Source organism: Neopsephotus bourkii, unplaced genomic scaffold (assembly GCF_033783945.1).
Source record: "Neopsephotus bourkii isolate Nb327-2 ecotype Australia unplaced genomic scaffold, CSIRO-AGI_Nbou_v1 NB_1637, whole genome shotgun sequence".
Classification (NCBI taxonomy): domain Eukaryota; kingdom Metazoa; phylum Chordata; class Aves; order Psittaciformes; family Psittacidae; genus Neopsephotus; species Neopsephotus bourkii.
This window is the reverse complement of record NW_026902112.1, coordinates 7322811-7340410: the sequence shown is the minus strand read 5'-3', so window position 1 is coordinate 7340410 and position 17600 is coordinate 7322811.

Genomic DNA, 17600 nt, shown 5'->3' with positions numbered 1-17600 from the left:
TGCTGCAATATTTTAACTGTGTGTGAAATGAACAATCTAGAATGCTAGAGAAGATAGAGAGGAGAGAAGAATAACTTGTATATGACAGAAGAAGTGAGAACCAGACTAGATCAATTACAATAGAGGAAAGTTTTTGGTGGGAAGAAGACGCACTGCATATGACAGTGCAGAGACCACCTTCTTTCAGTAGTCTGATTAGGTGTCTCATGCTTGTTCCACAATTCACCATAATGTGAGTGTTCATAGAATCACAGAATCATAGAATGGTTAGGGTTGGAAAGCACCTTAAGATCATCTAGTTCCAACCCCCCTGCCATGGGCAAGGATGGCTACCCCTAGACCATGTAGCCTAAGGCTCTGTCCAACCTGGCCTTGAACCTGCCAGGGAGGGAGCATTCACTACTTCTTTGGGCAACTTGTTCCAGTGCTTCAGCATCCTCACAGTAAAGAACTTCTTCCTTATATCCAAGCTGAACTTCCCTTCCATGCCCATGTATACCCTGTTCAGTCTATCCCCGGACATCTACACAACACCAGAAATAAGTAAAGGCACAAAGTGTCACATCCTTATGAAGACTTTGCCAAATGTCTGGATTTATAGGTGAATTTGCTTGTACTCTTCTATTTTCTTATGTCAAGAGCAGATCATTTTACAGAGCTCCCTGAGTTTAGTTTTAGGAAATTTGAAGATTCTCAAAGCAATAGAAAAGAGACAAAGTTTCCACTGAACTGTTAAATGAAGTTCTCTTAAGCGCAGGTAACTTGACATAGTTGACAACTGAGTAGCATCAAAATATTTCTTGCACTTCTCCTCACCAAGTGCTAGTACTATCAATTCAAAGACTAGGTTTTTCATGTCTTGTACTACTCTTCTTTATACCTGAAAACTAGGACTTCACTGAGTGTAAAAAAAACCCCAAGAGTCGTGAGTCATGGTATTTAACTGAATCTACAATGTATTTTCAGGCTACCATAATTTTAGTTGAAGTGGATGCCAATGTGAATACATTTTTACTGGATTAAACTTCTTCTTCTCAGAACTTTAAAGACAAAGTAGTCTTCCTTGCTTTCTTGTATGCAGTGATTTGTACCACAGAACAGTCTGGTGTAGCACTGCAATCATGTAAGTTAGCAGGCTGGCTGGGAGAGCCTGCATTTTAGCATTTCTTCCTTTCTATCTCACATCCTCTGAACATATGGGGGAACGATGCAGAAAGGAAATGAGGAAAGAAGTGTTCATGAACCATTCAAAATTCCCCCTTCCTTCATTTACCAGGGTAGAATTTTTCACTCAACCTGTGACATCTGTTATACAAATATTTATGTTTCAGGTAGTTATTAGAACATTCACTATATGCAGTGGAGATTTAACTGAAATAGTTAATAGAATTTGCTATGATTTCACCAGATGTAAATATCTGCTTTAAGATAAAATGAATTGTGTCCTAATCTCTATTAAGTATCTTGATAAGCCTAGAGCCACTTGTTGGCATAAGCACTTACATTTGTAGATAAACACATTTAGTCAGATGTACACCATCCCACTGGAGGCTGGAATCAGTAAAGAATGCATCAGCAGCACTGCTTAGATGTCTGCTATCTCTTTGCATTAATTTGATGTGACAGCTCTTCCCCCTTGAGTTAGACTTAAATTTATTGTTGTCCCTCTTATTTTCCTGAAAAAAAATAGGCCTTTAGAAATCCTGTACTTGTGCCTGAAATATCAGTATGGTATGGTCATGCAGGTATAATTTGGATGCTATTTAGTAGTTGTTTTACTAAGCCAAACTCCTACATCAGGATATGGAGAGCTGGAGGCAACATTCAACCATCATTTATTTCCATCTAGTTCATTAATTCACAAGTATGGCTACAATTCTGAGAGGCACTTTTTTTCCTCTCAGTTTCTAAGAAAAAGACCAAAGATAAAGATTTGACAGCATCTCCATGTGGGCTGTTCACACCCAGCAATATCTCCTGAGACCCCAGATTGTACCACCTTTGAAGAGTGTGAAGGACTGTCTTTAAAGCAGTTCTTTTACCTTCTAATGCACAAATAGAAGACTGAAATTAGCATAGGTGATGGACTACATGCTACATACCAAAGAGCCAAAATATGGTGAGAATAATGTGGTAAACCCGAATAATTTTCAGAAGTAAGAAAATCGTTAACTTGGAAAAAGTATGATAGATTTACCATTTTAAGTAGCATAAACTCAACAGATATAGTCATACAAGGAGTCATTTGTGCCATGATTGGGAACAATGGTAAGAATAGCCACACTGCTGCCTGATATGTATTTGAGAAACAAATAACCCATAAAAGAGCTTGATTTTATTTGTTGTATTTGCTACTTGTGAATGCCCAAGGTCATAAGAATATGTAGGCTGAGGATCATATTATGTATGACCCATAGATTCTGGGTTATGTATTAAGATCCAAGGGACAACAGGGTCACCAAACTCTTGACATGTATATTATCTTGCTGGACCCTGCCTGTGATGGTGAGATTGCTTATTTACCTTGCATAATAGCAAGTGATTAATCACTGGACTCAGGTTTAGTTTTGCCTTCCCAGTAGAACTACCTTATGAACACTAATCCACCATAAAGAAATAAAAGAAGTAAGACTCAACAGAATCCAAATGAAAGTTAATATAAGCCTTTGCAGTAGAATCCAGGTTTTCTGACCACCATATCCTGATCCTCGTCTCATCCAGCCTGGCTTTTGCTTTAATAGACTCCTGTCTGAGTCCAGGTTTTCTCTGTTTTATTGTACACTGCAGTGTCTGTAATTTTAGTAGGCTGCTGGGTTTAGTGCTAAACAACCATTATCTGAAATTAGAGTTCAAAAACTTTTTCAGTACATTATCCAAGAAACCAGCCTGCATATTTTATCAAAGACACTCTTCACCATCACTAACATACTAATATTATACCACACTTTGCCCATTCTATATTAACATAGACATCACACGTCCACAAAATGCAGTAGGTGTTAGAAGGAGGTCCAGCCAGACTTATCTATTCACTTTAAACCTTTCTGATTGTACACCTTCAGCCTATATAAAAGCCTTTCAGCCTTTTTTTCCTTTCCTTTAAAAGCTTGTTGATCTTTTAAGTCACACTTCTGTAAGTTTCAAGAACTCCCAGGAAGCCAACACATACGCACAAGGAGTCTGATGTTTGCTGTAGTTCCACAAAAATCTGTGTAGATGGGCTCTTTTATGTTCAGATCAGCTAATCATAGCCAGGCATCTTTGTGGAGCTGTGCTGCCTTCCTCACAGCCATCCGTTTACAGAATTAGATCTTTGAATACTGAAAGGTGGATACAGATGGAGTTCCTCTGAAGCTGCCTAGACATAAAGGGATAGCGTGTGTAAAAGTGACATCTTCAGAAGTGAAATCTGTCATAGAACTGGACACTGATTTTCTATCCATTATATCTACCTTGCTGTTAACCCACGTAAGTAACATCACCTTATGAAAACCAGAGCAAAAAGATCTGGAAACAAGCGGCCTTGCTTCATGATCATTCAACTGAGTAAGGCTGTCCACAGAGTGAATGTTCAAGAATCATGAGCTCATGCTAGGACACTAGAGAGGGGCAAGGAGAGCATAATTAAAGAAGTATACAGGTATAGAGCAGTGGTGAAAGCAATGTGCTAGAAGAAAGATGAAACCACAGCAACACTAACAGGGTAGCTTAAAGAAGCCCCTCACCAGCTGGAAACTTCTTACATAGGTCCATGTCTGCTTTATGGCTATACTAATAGACTATGGCTATACTAATAGACTGTGGCTTTACTAATAGACTAGTCTCAGTGACTGGTCCCAGGCAGTAGACCTCCGTTGTCTGCACTATGTAGTTGCTGTACTGCAACAATTAGAATTCACAAACAGTTGTGCACAGTTCAGAGCTGGCTCAGGCCCAAAAGAAATTGTAATAGACAGCTTGCATACCACCCTGTTTCGGAAGCTAGGTGAAATCACTGGTATGTGTGTGAGCATCTTCGTGCCGGCTCTAGAGGATTATCTCAAGCATGTAGTTTATGAGCTGTATTTTTTTCTCTTTCTAATTGCTAGAGATTCTGCAAGCAGAGTAAACTTCAGTGAGCCTACAAATGAAAGATAGTTTCTTTCTTGAAACCAGCCTGTACTGGGAACCTTCTCGTAAGTGAAAAATGTGTAACATTACTACATGCATTATCTGCATTCATATTTTAACTTGCATTTGCAATATCTGCATTTTTTTTCCTCTGAGTTCCACTGGAAAAGTGATTGTAACATGTCCTTCATCCTCTGATTTAGTTAATGAGATCATTGTTACAGCTACAGATCTAGAACAACAACAAAAGACTATAAAATTCTACCAGTGGCTACAGCAGATGTATGGAATGACCTTTAGGAGATTGCTTGAGGATACCTTGTAAAACCTCTTTCTGTTGGCTAATCCCTTGTTTACTGCATAGCTAATGTTTTTTTCACTGCCTTATGTGCAGTTAAAGACAGTAATTTGGACTGACACCAGTCATAACTTTTCATGTTTCATGGCAGCCCCCACCTAAGCTATTAATTTACCACCTGCTTCAGTTCTTGAAAAAATGAGCTGTCAACAGTTTTTCTTAAGCTTCAAGAGTGCTTTCAAACAAAAGAAGGTCTTAGGAGAATGAAATATGCAGAATATTCAAAGCTTGGTTGACAAACAGGAGTTTTTCTAAAGCTTTGAGTCAGAAGCTTATCAGCCATCCTTCATGCATGGAAGAGTATTCTTAAAGAAAAACCCTTCCATGCTGGCTGGAAGCTGAAACTTGGGGTTGCTGGTTTAACTGCATACTAGATTTAAATTTTCACATTTTCAGTTATCTTTTTAACAAGTAACTGCCTAAGTGAATGCAGTTGTGGCCCTAAACTTCATAGAATCATAGAATGGTTTGGGTTAGAAAGGACCTTAAGATCACCCAGTCCCAACCCCCTGCCATGGGCAGGAACACCTCACACTAAACCATGTCGCCCAAGGCTCTGTCCAACCTGCCCTTCAACACTGCCAGGGATGGAACATTTACCACTTCTCCGGGCAAACTGTTCCAATGCCTTATCACCCTCAAACTTTGAGACTTTTGTCTGCCAACATCCACAGAAAGCCACAGAATGCTTAAAGACCTTTGGGGAATTTGAAGTTAAATCCATACCTGACTCACTAAGCTATATTTTTTCTCTGGGGGAATCAAATTGAGTTTCTAAAATGCCTCCAGCATCCTATGTAAAACTATACTTTTTAATGGATTTTCTAGGTAAAGTAAATCCCCTTGCTTCACCCACAGCACGGGCAGTTCCCACAGATCTGGGCTAGAGGCTGCACTTAATCAAGTGTTCTTGTTCTGACCATCTCTGTGACCATAAGCTCCAGCTATGTCATGTGTAAACCATTGCTTACTCTTACTATTCCTTCTCATGTTATATTTCCTCCTTCTTACTAATTCCTGTATTCCCGAGTTGCTTCTTCCCTTCAATAGACTCTGGAGGTCTTGTGAGACTAATTCTGATATCAAGCCTTTTTGCGCATTCTCATCTACACCTTTCTGGGCTCTGTAAGTAGAATTTTACAAAAAAATATTTGTGATTTTCACAATAATAATTATTCTTCACAATCATTTATTCACTAGGAAGCTGAAGAAAACAGATGTGAAAAGACCAGGAGAGGATGTAACTTCAAAATACAAATCAAGACAACTCGAAGATGCTTAGCAGTTCTCATGGTCAGTTCCCATGAATTTACATGTGCAAAGGAACAAGCTCTCTTCATTCTTAGGGAAAACAGAACATGCTGTGAATTCTGCAGAAATGATCAGCTAATTCCACCCAAATTTAGGTAAGCCCTTCATTAAGGTACTGTCCCAGGTTCAGCAGTAGAAGTCATTTTTCTCCTTAGTAGCTGGTGCAATGCTGTGGTTTTGACTTTCAGCCTGGGAACACTGCTAGTAACACCAATGTTTTTAGCTGTTCCTAAGTAATGTGTACTCTGACAAAGGACTTAGAATCATAGAATCATAGAAGATCACCAGAGGAAGCTGGGAGGAAGCAGAGACAGGACACCTGACCCAAACTAAACAAAGAGGTATTCCATGCCACAGCACATCTTGCCCAGTATACAAACTGGGGGCAGTTACCTGGAAGGGCTATATCACTGCTCGGTCAGGCTGCGTATTGGTCAGCTGGTGGTGAGCAGTTGTATTCTCTTCCCTTGTTGTTTCCCTTATCGTTATGATTATTGGTGTTAGCATCTGTGGTTTGTGTTATACCTTAGTTACTGGACTGTTCTTATCTCAGCCCGTGGGAGTTACATTCTTTTGATTCTCTTCCCCATACCTCTGGGAGCAGGGGGAGGAAGCTAGGGGAGTGAGCGAGATGCTGCGTGGTTCTGGGTTACCCACTGGGCTTAAATCACAATAGGTACCTAATTTAGAATATCATTTTTCTATCACTCCTCCTATAATCAGGTATTTCAGCCTATCTGTAATCTGCAGCAGAACATGTAATTTGATTAATACCCTCCACTGCATATAAGAAGCCCAAAGACTTTAAAGGTGCATCAGTCAAATGTCAAAATCTGTGTAACACAAATCTTTTCCACCATCCAAAATCCTTTAAGACCTCAAGTCATCAAACCGTTGAGAGAGCAGTCAAGTATAACGTTTAAATCTTGTGTACAGTATAACTCAGCTGTCCATTTAAAGTTAAGAACTTTACTGAAGAGGGCTAAGAACAAAAAAAAAGGTAAAATGCTTTGCTGAATTGGACCTTATTCTCCCCCTTATTTGCCCAAGGTTATTTTACTTTTAACGAAAGATCTTTGTTGCTTTTTGGAACAACTAAAACAAGAATTATTAATTACTTTTATAGGAGTTTATGGATGCTTTTCATAGACTCGGGGTGTATACTTTGCTGTATAGTAAAACACAAACATGGAAGAAAACAGTTTTGCTGGTTAACCCAGAGTCCCATAGCTCCAATAATTTTTAGCATCTCTATTATAAGTGAATTTCATGGAACCTTTCTAGGTCGGCTTTATTCCATAATTACATTTTCTGTTCAGAACAGATGCTTTTGCATTTTATTATATTACATTGTAACTCAACTACCCCTGATAACAATAAACAGAATTAGTTGGTCAGTAATGCCTACAACCTCAAATTAGGTTAAGGCTACACTGGGCCTAATAGCCTGATAGATGATGAGGTGCATGTTCCTGACCTAGTGAGTTTAGTGCATTGGAAATACAGAGTTAGGACTAAGAAAAACAAGACTGTCTCATAAAGATTGGTATCACCTTGTTATCTGGGCATTTGGAGACAGAACTTTGTCTAAAACAAAATGTCATACTTGAAAGATGTAAAGCATGTTATGAACACCAAATAGAAAATAGTGGCTCTGAAAAAGGGCTGAAGGTCACAGGGAGCATAAACTCCCCCTTCACAGTGCAATTATAAACTGCTAGTGCATTTCTGGGTGTTTAAATGAGAGACTATAACAAAGAAGAGCACATAATCAAATTTCTCAATAGAATGTGGCTGAGAATAGAGAAAGAGTCTGGTTCTTTTGTTCACGTTAACAAAAAAGGAATCTCCGAAATCTGCAGAGGATGAAAAAAGACGTATATGAGGATGATGCAAAACTTCAAATGGTAAAAATTTAGGAGCTCAAGCTGTTTAGTTTAGTAAATAAAACAGTGAAAGGTGATTAGAACATTTTAAAAGTAATTTCAATTCATGCCTCATTGGATTTTTTATTTTAAAGAACCGGTAAGACTTATTGAGAACTAACCTGTGGACATGGAAGCTGGAAACACTCAAATTAGGAGTTCTTAGCAAGCCTGATGGAGGTAAAGAATTCTGTGTTTCCTTATATAAAGCACAGGTTTTCATGTCTTTCTGGAATTCTTTGTTAACATACCAAAATAAAGGTGTCAGTAAATGGTTCAGGTACACATTGTAGACATAAATGATATATCAGAGGCCATCTACAGAAACTGTTGTTCCACCAAAACATGGGGAGGGGAGGAACACTTCCCATCTTCCTGATCTTTTTACCCTAGCTCCCAACCGTGAGGTTTCACCCTCTTCCTCAAATTAGACATATTCTGCTTTCTTTCTTAAATCTGAATAACTCCCTTCTTCCTCTGCTAGTGAGATTTCTGCAGGTATAGCACACTTTTGTTTGGTCAGTCTGTCAGTGGAAAGGAGTGGGTAGAAGTGTGGTGTCAGGAACACACAAGAGGAGAGATGGCAATCACAGGGCAGAGATAATTTTCCTGTAGGTGGGAGTGACCCATTAGAGTAGATGAGCCATAATGTGCATTACCCTTGTACTTGTTCATTATAAGCCCTGTTTCCACAGAATTTCTTACAAAATTGAACCTTCTAAGTGTTTTTATAACTGTTTCATGCCTTTTCCAAGGTGACAAAAAGACTATTACAAAGCCACAGACCAATCCAAAGTTTTTTCAAAGCGAGGGGTTTGCAATTCAGAGACAATTTTTAATAATTCAAATAATTAAATAACTTCACAATCATTACATTGCTATTTTATTTTTCATACCCTTTTCTAATAAAGTTTTAATCATCTGGCCATCTGATTTTGTCAGTTTCCATGGGGAATGCAATAAATATTTAAATTCACCTCTTTTGTTGAAACACAGTGCATAAAAGTCATAATGACATTCTTGTGTTCACCATTCGTTATTTCAAAAGCATGAAATAAAGGCTAATATATGATGTTAAATCCTCAAATATTGCATATTTGAAAATGAGTTGGGTCTGAAAAAGTAAAACAAATTAGTAATAATCTTGGCTTCTTAGCAATTTAGAGGTGCACTACTCATCAAAACTTACATAGCTACTACTTCATGTTATGGTCTCATGCATTCACTCATCTCTATAGCTTTTCATAGACTGGGTTCCCCCAACCTCTTATGTTTTCAGGAACATTTAGCTCAGTTCAGTCCTTACAAATTAGCTGTTTTCCCAGATTATTATAATTATTATTATTACTGTCATTGCCATTACCATTATTATTAATTGTTTTCTACATACTATATGATTATATAATTAGTTTATCAAAGAAAATATATCATGCCCATAATATTATAGGAGCAGGATCATTAAGTGTAGCATTGTTCTTTAATGTTCATTAGTAGAATGTTACAATTTCTTTTCACAAATAAAAAGTCTAATTATATTTAAGTATTTTATTAGTAGGCATAAAAAGCATTTTTTCGTGAATAATTATCTGGTAAAATGATATTTTTCTTTATTCATTATTTAGCTGTACTCACTGAAATGCTAAAAAGATCTCGGCAAACAACCGTGTCACAGAAAAGAAAACATAATAAATTGTAAGTACTGAAACACATCACTGAAGATAAACACTTTGTGGTTATTCCCTAGACTGATATTTTCATATGAACCATTTGGCAATTACAGAACTAAATGTCAACATTGGCTTGCAAATAATTTTTGAGAAAGAATAAAGGTCTACACTGATGTGTCATTAAGCCCTACTTGTTGCTGACTTAAGACAATTCAATTTGCTCTCAAGAAATATGGGAATTTTGAATTATAAAAACTGTAAAAATATTCCAGGATATTTAATTTTCTGATTCTTTTTTGGAATGAAAAGTTTTGAATGTACTCTTTTCCTGAAAATAAACCCATGATTTTTCAGTACTGAAAGGGTTCAGGAACTACTTTTAATGGGTAGCAATAACTTCCACAGCAATTAGGAGATTACGCTAATAATCTCCTTACTTATTTGTTGTTTATATCTCATATAATCCTGCATTTACATTCTTATTAAGAGTTGTATATGTCCTTGACTTCGTTGGGACTTTTCCCAGTGAACAAAGTTGAGAAAATTATTAATTCTTTCTATAACAAAAGTCCTATAATAGAAAGGACTTGGCTTCAGATTCAGGTTCTTTCATTAGTGCAAGCACATTAAAATGAACTTAGATAAAATCAATACACACTAGTCGATAGGACACATTTGTTCATATTATTTAAAAATCAACACTACCATGTAGTGTAAACAAGAACACACTATGAAAGGGTCTGAGGTTTTCTGAGTCACAAACAAAAGAGTAGTAATACTGTGTGCCTACATTAATTTTATTATAGTTGTAGTTTAGTTTTCACTTCGCTTACTATAGAGCTGATGAAATTGTAATTCATGTATTAATTTATTTTCTATTCTGAACTGCTACTGTATCATAGAGAGTCCTGCAACTGAAAACAATTTCAAATGTTTAAAAAGGGTGTGCAAAGGTTAACCTTTCAATTTGGATTCCAGGAAAAAATAATTGCTCAGCCATTAGCTACAGCAGAATGTTAATGTAACTGCCAGGAATTGTTAAAAGAAAAATCTTTGTGCCACACTAGAAACAAATAAATAAATAAATGCAGCTAATTCAGAGTAAATGAAAACATATTAACCTAATTTCCTAGCAACTGAAAAAGCTGAATGAAGAAGACCCGATAGTATAAATTATGTATTTCCTAGTCAGTAGAGGAGATGGGAATGAGCTGCTGGTGACCAAATTTCCCCTGATGATTATCTTTTATTTTCTACTGGCCCTTTAGTGAACTGGAAAAAGTTAACAGTATTGCATTATCAGCATCAGATTTAGCATATGGATTTAGCAATAGAAATCCAGCATGTTGGATTTCTGATGAGCTGGATGTCTTCAGAATAGAAAATTGCGCACAGAATAAAGAACAGCAATGCATGACCAGGAGAGAAAGGAAGAGGCTCGGTTCCTGCTTTCAGCTTTTGGTAGTGCAATTACATAAAACTTCTTCTTGAATAGAGACGCATCTTTAATACAAACTGGAAAGTACAATTGATTAATTCTTCATAATGGACAGTCTGTGGAACTTCATTTGACAGTAAAGGACTTGAGGCATACAAGCAGCATCCTACCTTACATTCGGGGTTTTAAAGAGCTCCACCCTTATGCCATATTTGTAATGTTTCCAAAAGTCAGTTGAACCCTAAGGCCAGCTTAAATGCCAGTAGCTATTTGCTGTTTCTCTAACAATACTTTTCTGACTGTCTTTTTAGCCTGGGGCTTGCGCTGACTTCTCATTTTCACTTCCTTTCTCCATGATCTCAAGGTCCGGAAAAGTTCATAGCACACAGGTAGATGGGAACTAGAAGAAAATTAAACAACAAACATCACATCATGGAACGGGTTGATAGTTATTGATATTTTTATGCAGCCAGCATCTCCCTAAAAGCTGCAGCAGCTCTAATCCAGTGGATTCCACTGAAGCAGGAACTTCGTATTCCTGTCCTCAGCCCCCCTGCAGTGCTCTGCTGCTCCCATGACAAGTATCCTCTGTCAAACATTCAAGCCTCATGCACGCAGAAACACTGAATTGGTTTGATTTCGTTGTCACTGACATTTTTCACCACAGTTTTTGACTTCAGAGGAGAGTTCATGGATCTGAAACAGCTTTGGAGAAGCGTTGCAGGGTGACAATTTGCCGGCATGCTCATGTTAGATAATGCCCATTCTTGCTCATTGGAAGTGAAGTCTTTTTGAAAGGCCTTATGTAATTTATTCTGTATTGCTAATTGCACCACCTGCAGTCACTAATCCCTGGCTTCAAAACCAAGAAGCACAGAGTAGTTGTGTCCACTGTCTCAGTGCTAGACCTCTGTGAAGGTAACTGGTCACACTTGCACCACACTTGGCCTTGGGTCTCCTCTGTACTCCATGCAGTGTCCCAGAAATCCTAACACATGTTGATGCTCTACTGTTGTGTGTGTACATACATGTCATTTTGCATTGTTTTGGCTCAAAATGCCATAATGGGAGGGCTGTGTTGTAACTTTGTAAAGTATTGGTGGTTTATACCAGAAAACTTAAGATGTTAGTTACATGCTGTGGGTATAGGAAGAAAATATGGGAACATGCTTGTGGCTATAAAAGCTGCTGCAATGATGCGGAAAACAACCAAAACTACCTTTCATCTACTGTTTATTGAGACAGGCCCCCAAAGCCAGCCATGTGCAGGAACCAGGTTTTGGGTTAGATGGAATTGAATGACTTGCTTACTCCAAAATATGGCCTAAGAATACACTAACATTTGTGCAATCTAGAGGATGAGAACTATGAGCTGAGCTGTCCGGCAGGGTAGAAATATCTTCCATATCAGCAATAAAGTCATCTTTGGAGCTGGGTTTATATAAAGGTTATCTTATTTTTATTTCACTTGTGTGAAATGAAAACAACAGGGGAAAAAAGCAGAAATAGGCTGGCCTTATTTTCTGCCACTTACAAACCAGCTGCTGATAGAGCCTTAGTTGTGGTAAACTGCTCCTCTATCTGGCTTAGCACATGATCTACTCCTCAGTACCCTGAAGCTTAATCTAATATTCTGAAGAGTAAATTAACTTAGAATGTGAAATTAAAAGAGAGGGGAATTATGTGTTTATAGTGGCAGAAAACAGATCTTAATGTTTTCATACATCTGGCTTAAATGTAGTCAGTATAAACTGACATAAATAACCTCCAAAACCTCATATTACCTAAGCATTCGCTGAGATATACTATTAAACTACCATTGGTGTGTGTTTGAACTGTTCACCCTAAAGAAAAGAAGGAGAAGGATAGAACATCTCAATGACTTCACTCTGTGTTCACAAAGGTGAAAAGTCATGTGCATTCATAAAAGCACACAAAAAGATCAGATACAAATGAATGGAAGCAAAAAAGGGGGCTGAAATGTTTCAACCCCAAAACCAGAAATAATGCTTAAAGTAAATTCCTGATAGGAAGAGTTGCATCATGTGCCTAAGCAACAGCAAATAAATGCCAAAAAAAAAAAAAAGGAAAACAAAGGGAAAAAGGAAGCAAAGAATTCTGTCTCAGTGGTAGAACTAAAAAAATCCCTTTATCTAAATAGTATATTCATCAGAACATAAAATTCTGGTCTTGTGGGACTCAGGGATTCTGGAGAGGAAAAATAATACCTATGGTTTGATTCACTAATGTGGGGGAAGAGATCTCACATTTCTCTCTGCTGCCTTAGGCACAGTGGTACACTGCAAGTAGAAACATTGCCTGGGAAAAATTCACCCCCTTTGCCTTCACTAAGCAATGGATTACATGCTGCTATCTTGTTCAGTTTCTCCTGTTGATGCTACTCTAGATACATGTATCTAGTAATTGAAGCTGTTTCCGGGCTAGGGCAGGAGCTTGACTGTATTTTAAGAAAGGGAAAACCATGTTTCTGTATAGTTTTAAGCTCATCTGCATCCCATGGCTGCACTTGCCCTAAGAAATACCAGGCTGTTCTCTGAATATTCAAACGTGATTTGGATATAGTTAATGTGTTTGGACGGTCCCATGTTCCCAGAAACACAAAATGAAGCAGAGAAAGACAAACTTATGTTTAACTTATGTTCTGTAAATTAGGAAGGTTAAAGTGAGGCTTTTTTTACAAAAAAAAAAAAGCTTTGTTTTTGTTTTTTTTACTTTGAGGGTGTGCAAGTACTCAACAGATTGTGCAAGAGGTGTTTGACAGTCTACGTCACTGAAAACATACAGAACATGAGTGGACATTGTACTGGGTAACCTACTCTAGTTGACTCTGCTTTACATGGGGAAATGGGACTATATAAACTCTGGAGGTACCTTGGCTGTTTAGTGACTATGTATCCTGTGCCTACTTTACTGACTGTTGCTTGCTTTGCAAATAAGCATCTTTCCCAGACCAGCTCTTTTTTTATGCAAATACATCATTGCTGTGGATGAAGAATAATTCTGTGTTTCCCACTTAGCATGCTCAAGTGAAGGTGATTGTTGACTTTCCATCCTTTACAAATAAGCCTTAAAGAAGGAAGAGGCAATTTAATGCCAGCCACAAACACTTTTCCTCTAGGGCCATAAAACATTTATCAGCATTTAATTTGAAACAGCAACAACAATAAAAAAAGGATATTTGCTATCATGGCAGCTGTGAGGTTCAATCATTAGATGAGTAATCTGATGAAGTGAGAATGGGCAAACCAAATAAACACCTATTGTGCAGACACATTCTAGATGAACTGCTGCTGCTGCTGCTTGTACTTGGAGATGCATGGAATTATTAAAACTATTTTAGTGGGACAGGTCATGCCTCAAAAACTTAAATCAGTAGCACCAAAATCACTGCTGAGTCTAATTTGTACTGGAGGACTGGCATACCTGACCTCGGCCCTCCCTAACAAGCATGCTGTCATTAACAGAATACCTAATGAAGGATAGATGCAATATTTCAAAGAGTCTTAGAAACTGGTTTACAAATTAAAGCCTCATCATATAAATTCACAGACTGGATACAAAAAATTATCAAACAGATAATTTTTGGACAGAGCTCTGTGGGACATGGTTTAGTGTGAGGTGTCCCTGCCCATGGCAGGGGGGTCAGAACTTGATGATCTTGAGGTCCTTTCCAACCCTAACTATTCTATGATTTTATTCTATGATTTTATACAAAGCTAGGAAGAAGGAAGGGTGACATCTGGAGTCATGCCATTTGTCTTCCTAAGTCACTTTTATGCATGATGGAACCCTACTATCTTGCAGATGACTAAATACCTGCATGCCAGTGGGAAGTGGTGAATGAATTCCTTGTTTTGCTTTGCTTGTGCATAGCTTTTGCTTTGCCTATTTAAATGTTCTTATCTCAACCCACGAGCTTTTTCACTTTTACCCTTCCAGTTCTCTCTCCCATCCCACTGCAAGTGCCTGTGTGGGGCTGAGCTGCCAGCTGGGGTTAAAGCACGACACCCAGAAATGAAGTGAGATGAATGAGGGTTATATATCTCCATTATTTCTGGAGGTGTTGAGCTGCTCTGTGCTTTAGAAAGGTTGCAGTCGAGTTTTGCTCAATCCCTGTCACAACCGAGTCCGATGCAAGAGTAATATAACACTTTTACTCCATTCAAACAGAAATATATCAGAAAATCTACAAAAATAAGCTTTCTTATCTGTTGTTGGGTTTTTAGCTTCATTTTGTCATTGCTTTGATTTCCCTTAAAGGCATTACCTTAGTTTATAAAAGTATTCTGTACAATAATCACAGGACTTTATAAATTAAGCCCCCTTTCTTGTGACTTTAACAACAGCTATCACATTATATTCCTCTTTATCTGTTTTAGAATATTATGTAGCATTACATCTCAGATCACCTCTGTGTAAAATTGGGGGTACTTGCAAGGTTCATGTAAATGCTTACAATTTTTTAATGACATAGTAATTTTCCAGTGGTGGAAACTCTACGAGGTGGAATCTTGTGGCAGGAGAAGATATGACTTTTCATCAAATTAAGATGTGGATTTATATTTTCATTTCCCCTTCCTTTTCCTTCCTTATTTGAGGTAAGTTACACTTCCTTTGCTACTTAGTAGTCGAATTATCAATTTGTATAGAAATATGCATATGTTCAGCCCTTAGAAGACAGCGACTGAAGAGATTAAAGAGAAAGAAAAAAGGAAGAGAAATTAAATAAATTATATTTTTAAAGGGTTTTTTGGTTTGGTTGGTTGTTTTCTTTTGTAGCAAAACAGCAACACAAATCAGAGTTGGGCTACAGATGTAAAAGTGTATATCGCCTATTTCCTAATGACTGACAGAATGACCTTACAGTTTGGCCACCTACGTGGTAGGGGTCTTTTTAGTTTGGAGAGAAATGGAAATGTCAGTGGAAAAAAAATTTGTACCAAACAGCTACTTTTTTTGGGGAAAAATGCAAGTAAAATTGTTATCTTGTTTGGCATAGACTTTACCAGATGAAAAAGGATCTCCTGTCATTTTGAGGTCATTTAACCTTTTTGTTTAAACTTGTTTCTTTTAAATTAGATCATTTTTAAAACAGATAATGCTGTTTGGAAGAAAACAATTGCAAAGCTTTATTTTACTACAGCTGAAGAGAGCTCTTTGAACATTTTGGAAAACTTTACCTAGTTTTGCTGGTTTTCATGCTGTTATTTTGTGCATCTTTTTTTTTCAGCCTAATTAATTCTAAAAAGTCTTCTCTACTTTTTGTTCCTTTTTAAAAAAAAAATCTTCTTGTTCTGAAATTTTTATCATTTTTAAAGAAAAGAATAAATTGTTTTATTTATTACTTTCATTTCTGAAGTGTCTGACCTCTTCTGATGAAATTGCAATAAAATCCAGGTCGTTTACTTGTCTCAATAAAAGGTGGGTTCTGAATTTGTTTTATTTTCAACAGGAAGTTGTAGGAAGGAACTCTGAAAGCTCAAAAATCTTGTTTTCTTCTGTGGATGAAGGTACCAGACCTTAAGACTCAGTCTGAACAGATTTTATTTCATGGTTCAGCATAGGTGAAAAAACAAGGTAAATGTCAGGATTTATAATCCTAGTTAGTTTTGTTTCCTTTTGTTTTCATTTAATGATTATTAAAGAAGTCTTGAGCACCACAGAACCTGCAGGGGCTAATAAAAACATCTAATGAGTGGGGACTAAACTCCAACCATATTTCAAAACTGTCTCATCACCATAAGCTGTAACACCCATACCTCATTTTCCTGAGATAAGGGAAAGGCAATGGTCCTTCCCAGCATAGCTCCCAACCTCACCTCCATTTTGAAATGGAGATAGGGCAGGTGTACCATCACAATCCCCTTAAAAACAAATATCCCCCTGTCCTACCCCTGCCCAAGGAACTGGTGATTTGGGTGGCCTAGTTGACTCCAAGCTGTGTTCCACCTGGGAATGTTTCACCTTCAAAAAGGCATGGAACCCTCCTGCCTCATGGCTCTGTAAGATAGATGAGGAGATGCTGTAATTCTGGAAAGCCTGATGATGTGGTCAAGAATAGGTCAGGGAATGGAGAGTTTGGTGATAGCTGAAGAAAGAATGAGATTTGCGTGCTTCCATTTATTGCAAAGTCTGTGGAACAGCTCAGTAGAGGCAATACAGAACTCCCTTTCCCTTTCTCTTTCCCTTCTTTTTCCTCTTCTCCTTCATTTTCCCTTTCCCCTTTCCTTCCCCTTCCCTTCCCCTTCTCTTTCTCTCCCTTTCCTTTTCCTGTTCCAACTCCCCTTCCCCTTTCCATCCTCCTCCTTCCCTCATACTTTTAATTTTTTTACAAACTGAACCCCCAACCAGGGATTACTGTGTTTTCTTGGCTGACATGTTGCTCATTTATTGTATTTCTACATATATGACAAATACCCAGAGCACTGAAGGGGTGATAATACAGGATATGGCAGGTCTAAATATATTCAAATATGATTCACTTTCAATGGCTTAGATCAGCAACAGCTCTAATGCTTTTCTGCTGTTAGGGATCTCTAAGGGAAATTTTCTATGCACTCACTTGTAAAATGCAAGAGAGGCTTAAAAGAGCAACATCATACAAAAGTTACTGTATGAAAAGAAGCTCTGCCACTGAAACACACATTTATATGGCGGATATTTATTAACTGATTCCTGACAAATTCATAGAACTTTCAAGGTTTTGGGACCTTTTAATTTTCTCTGATGTTTCCCTTCTTACTTTTAGCTCAAGTTGACAGAGGTCTGTT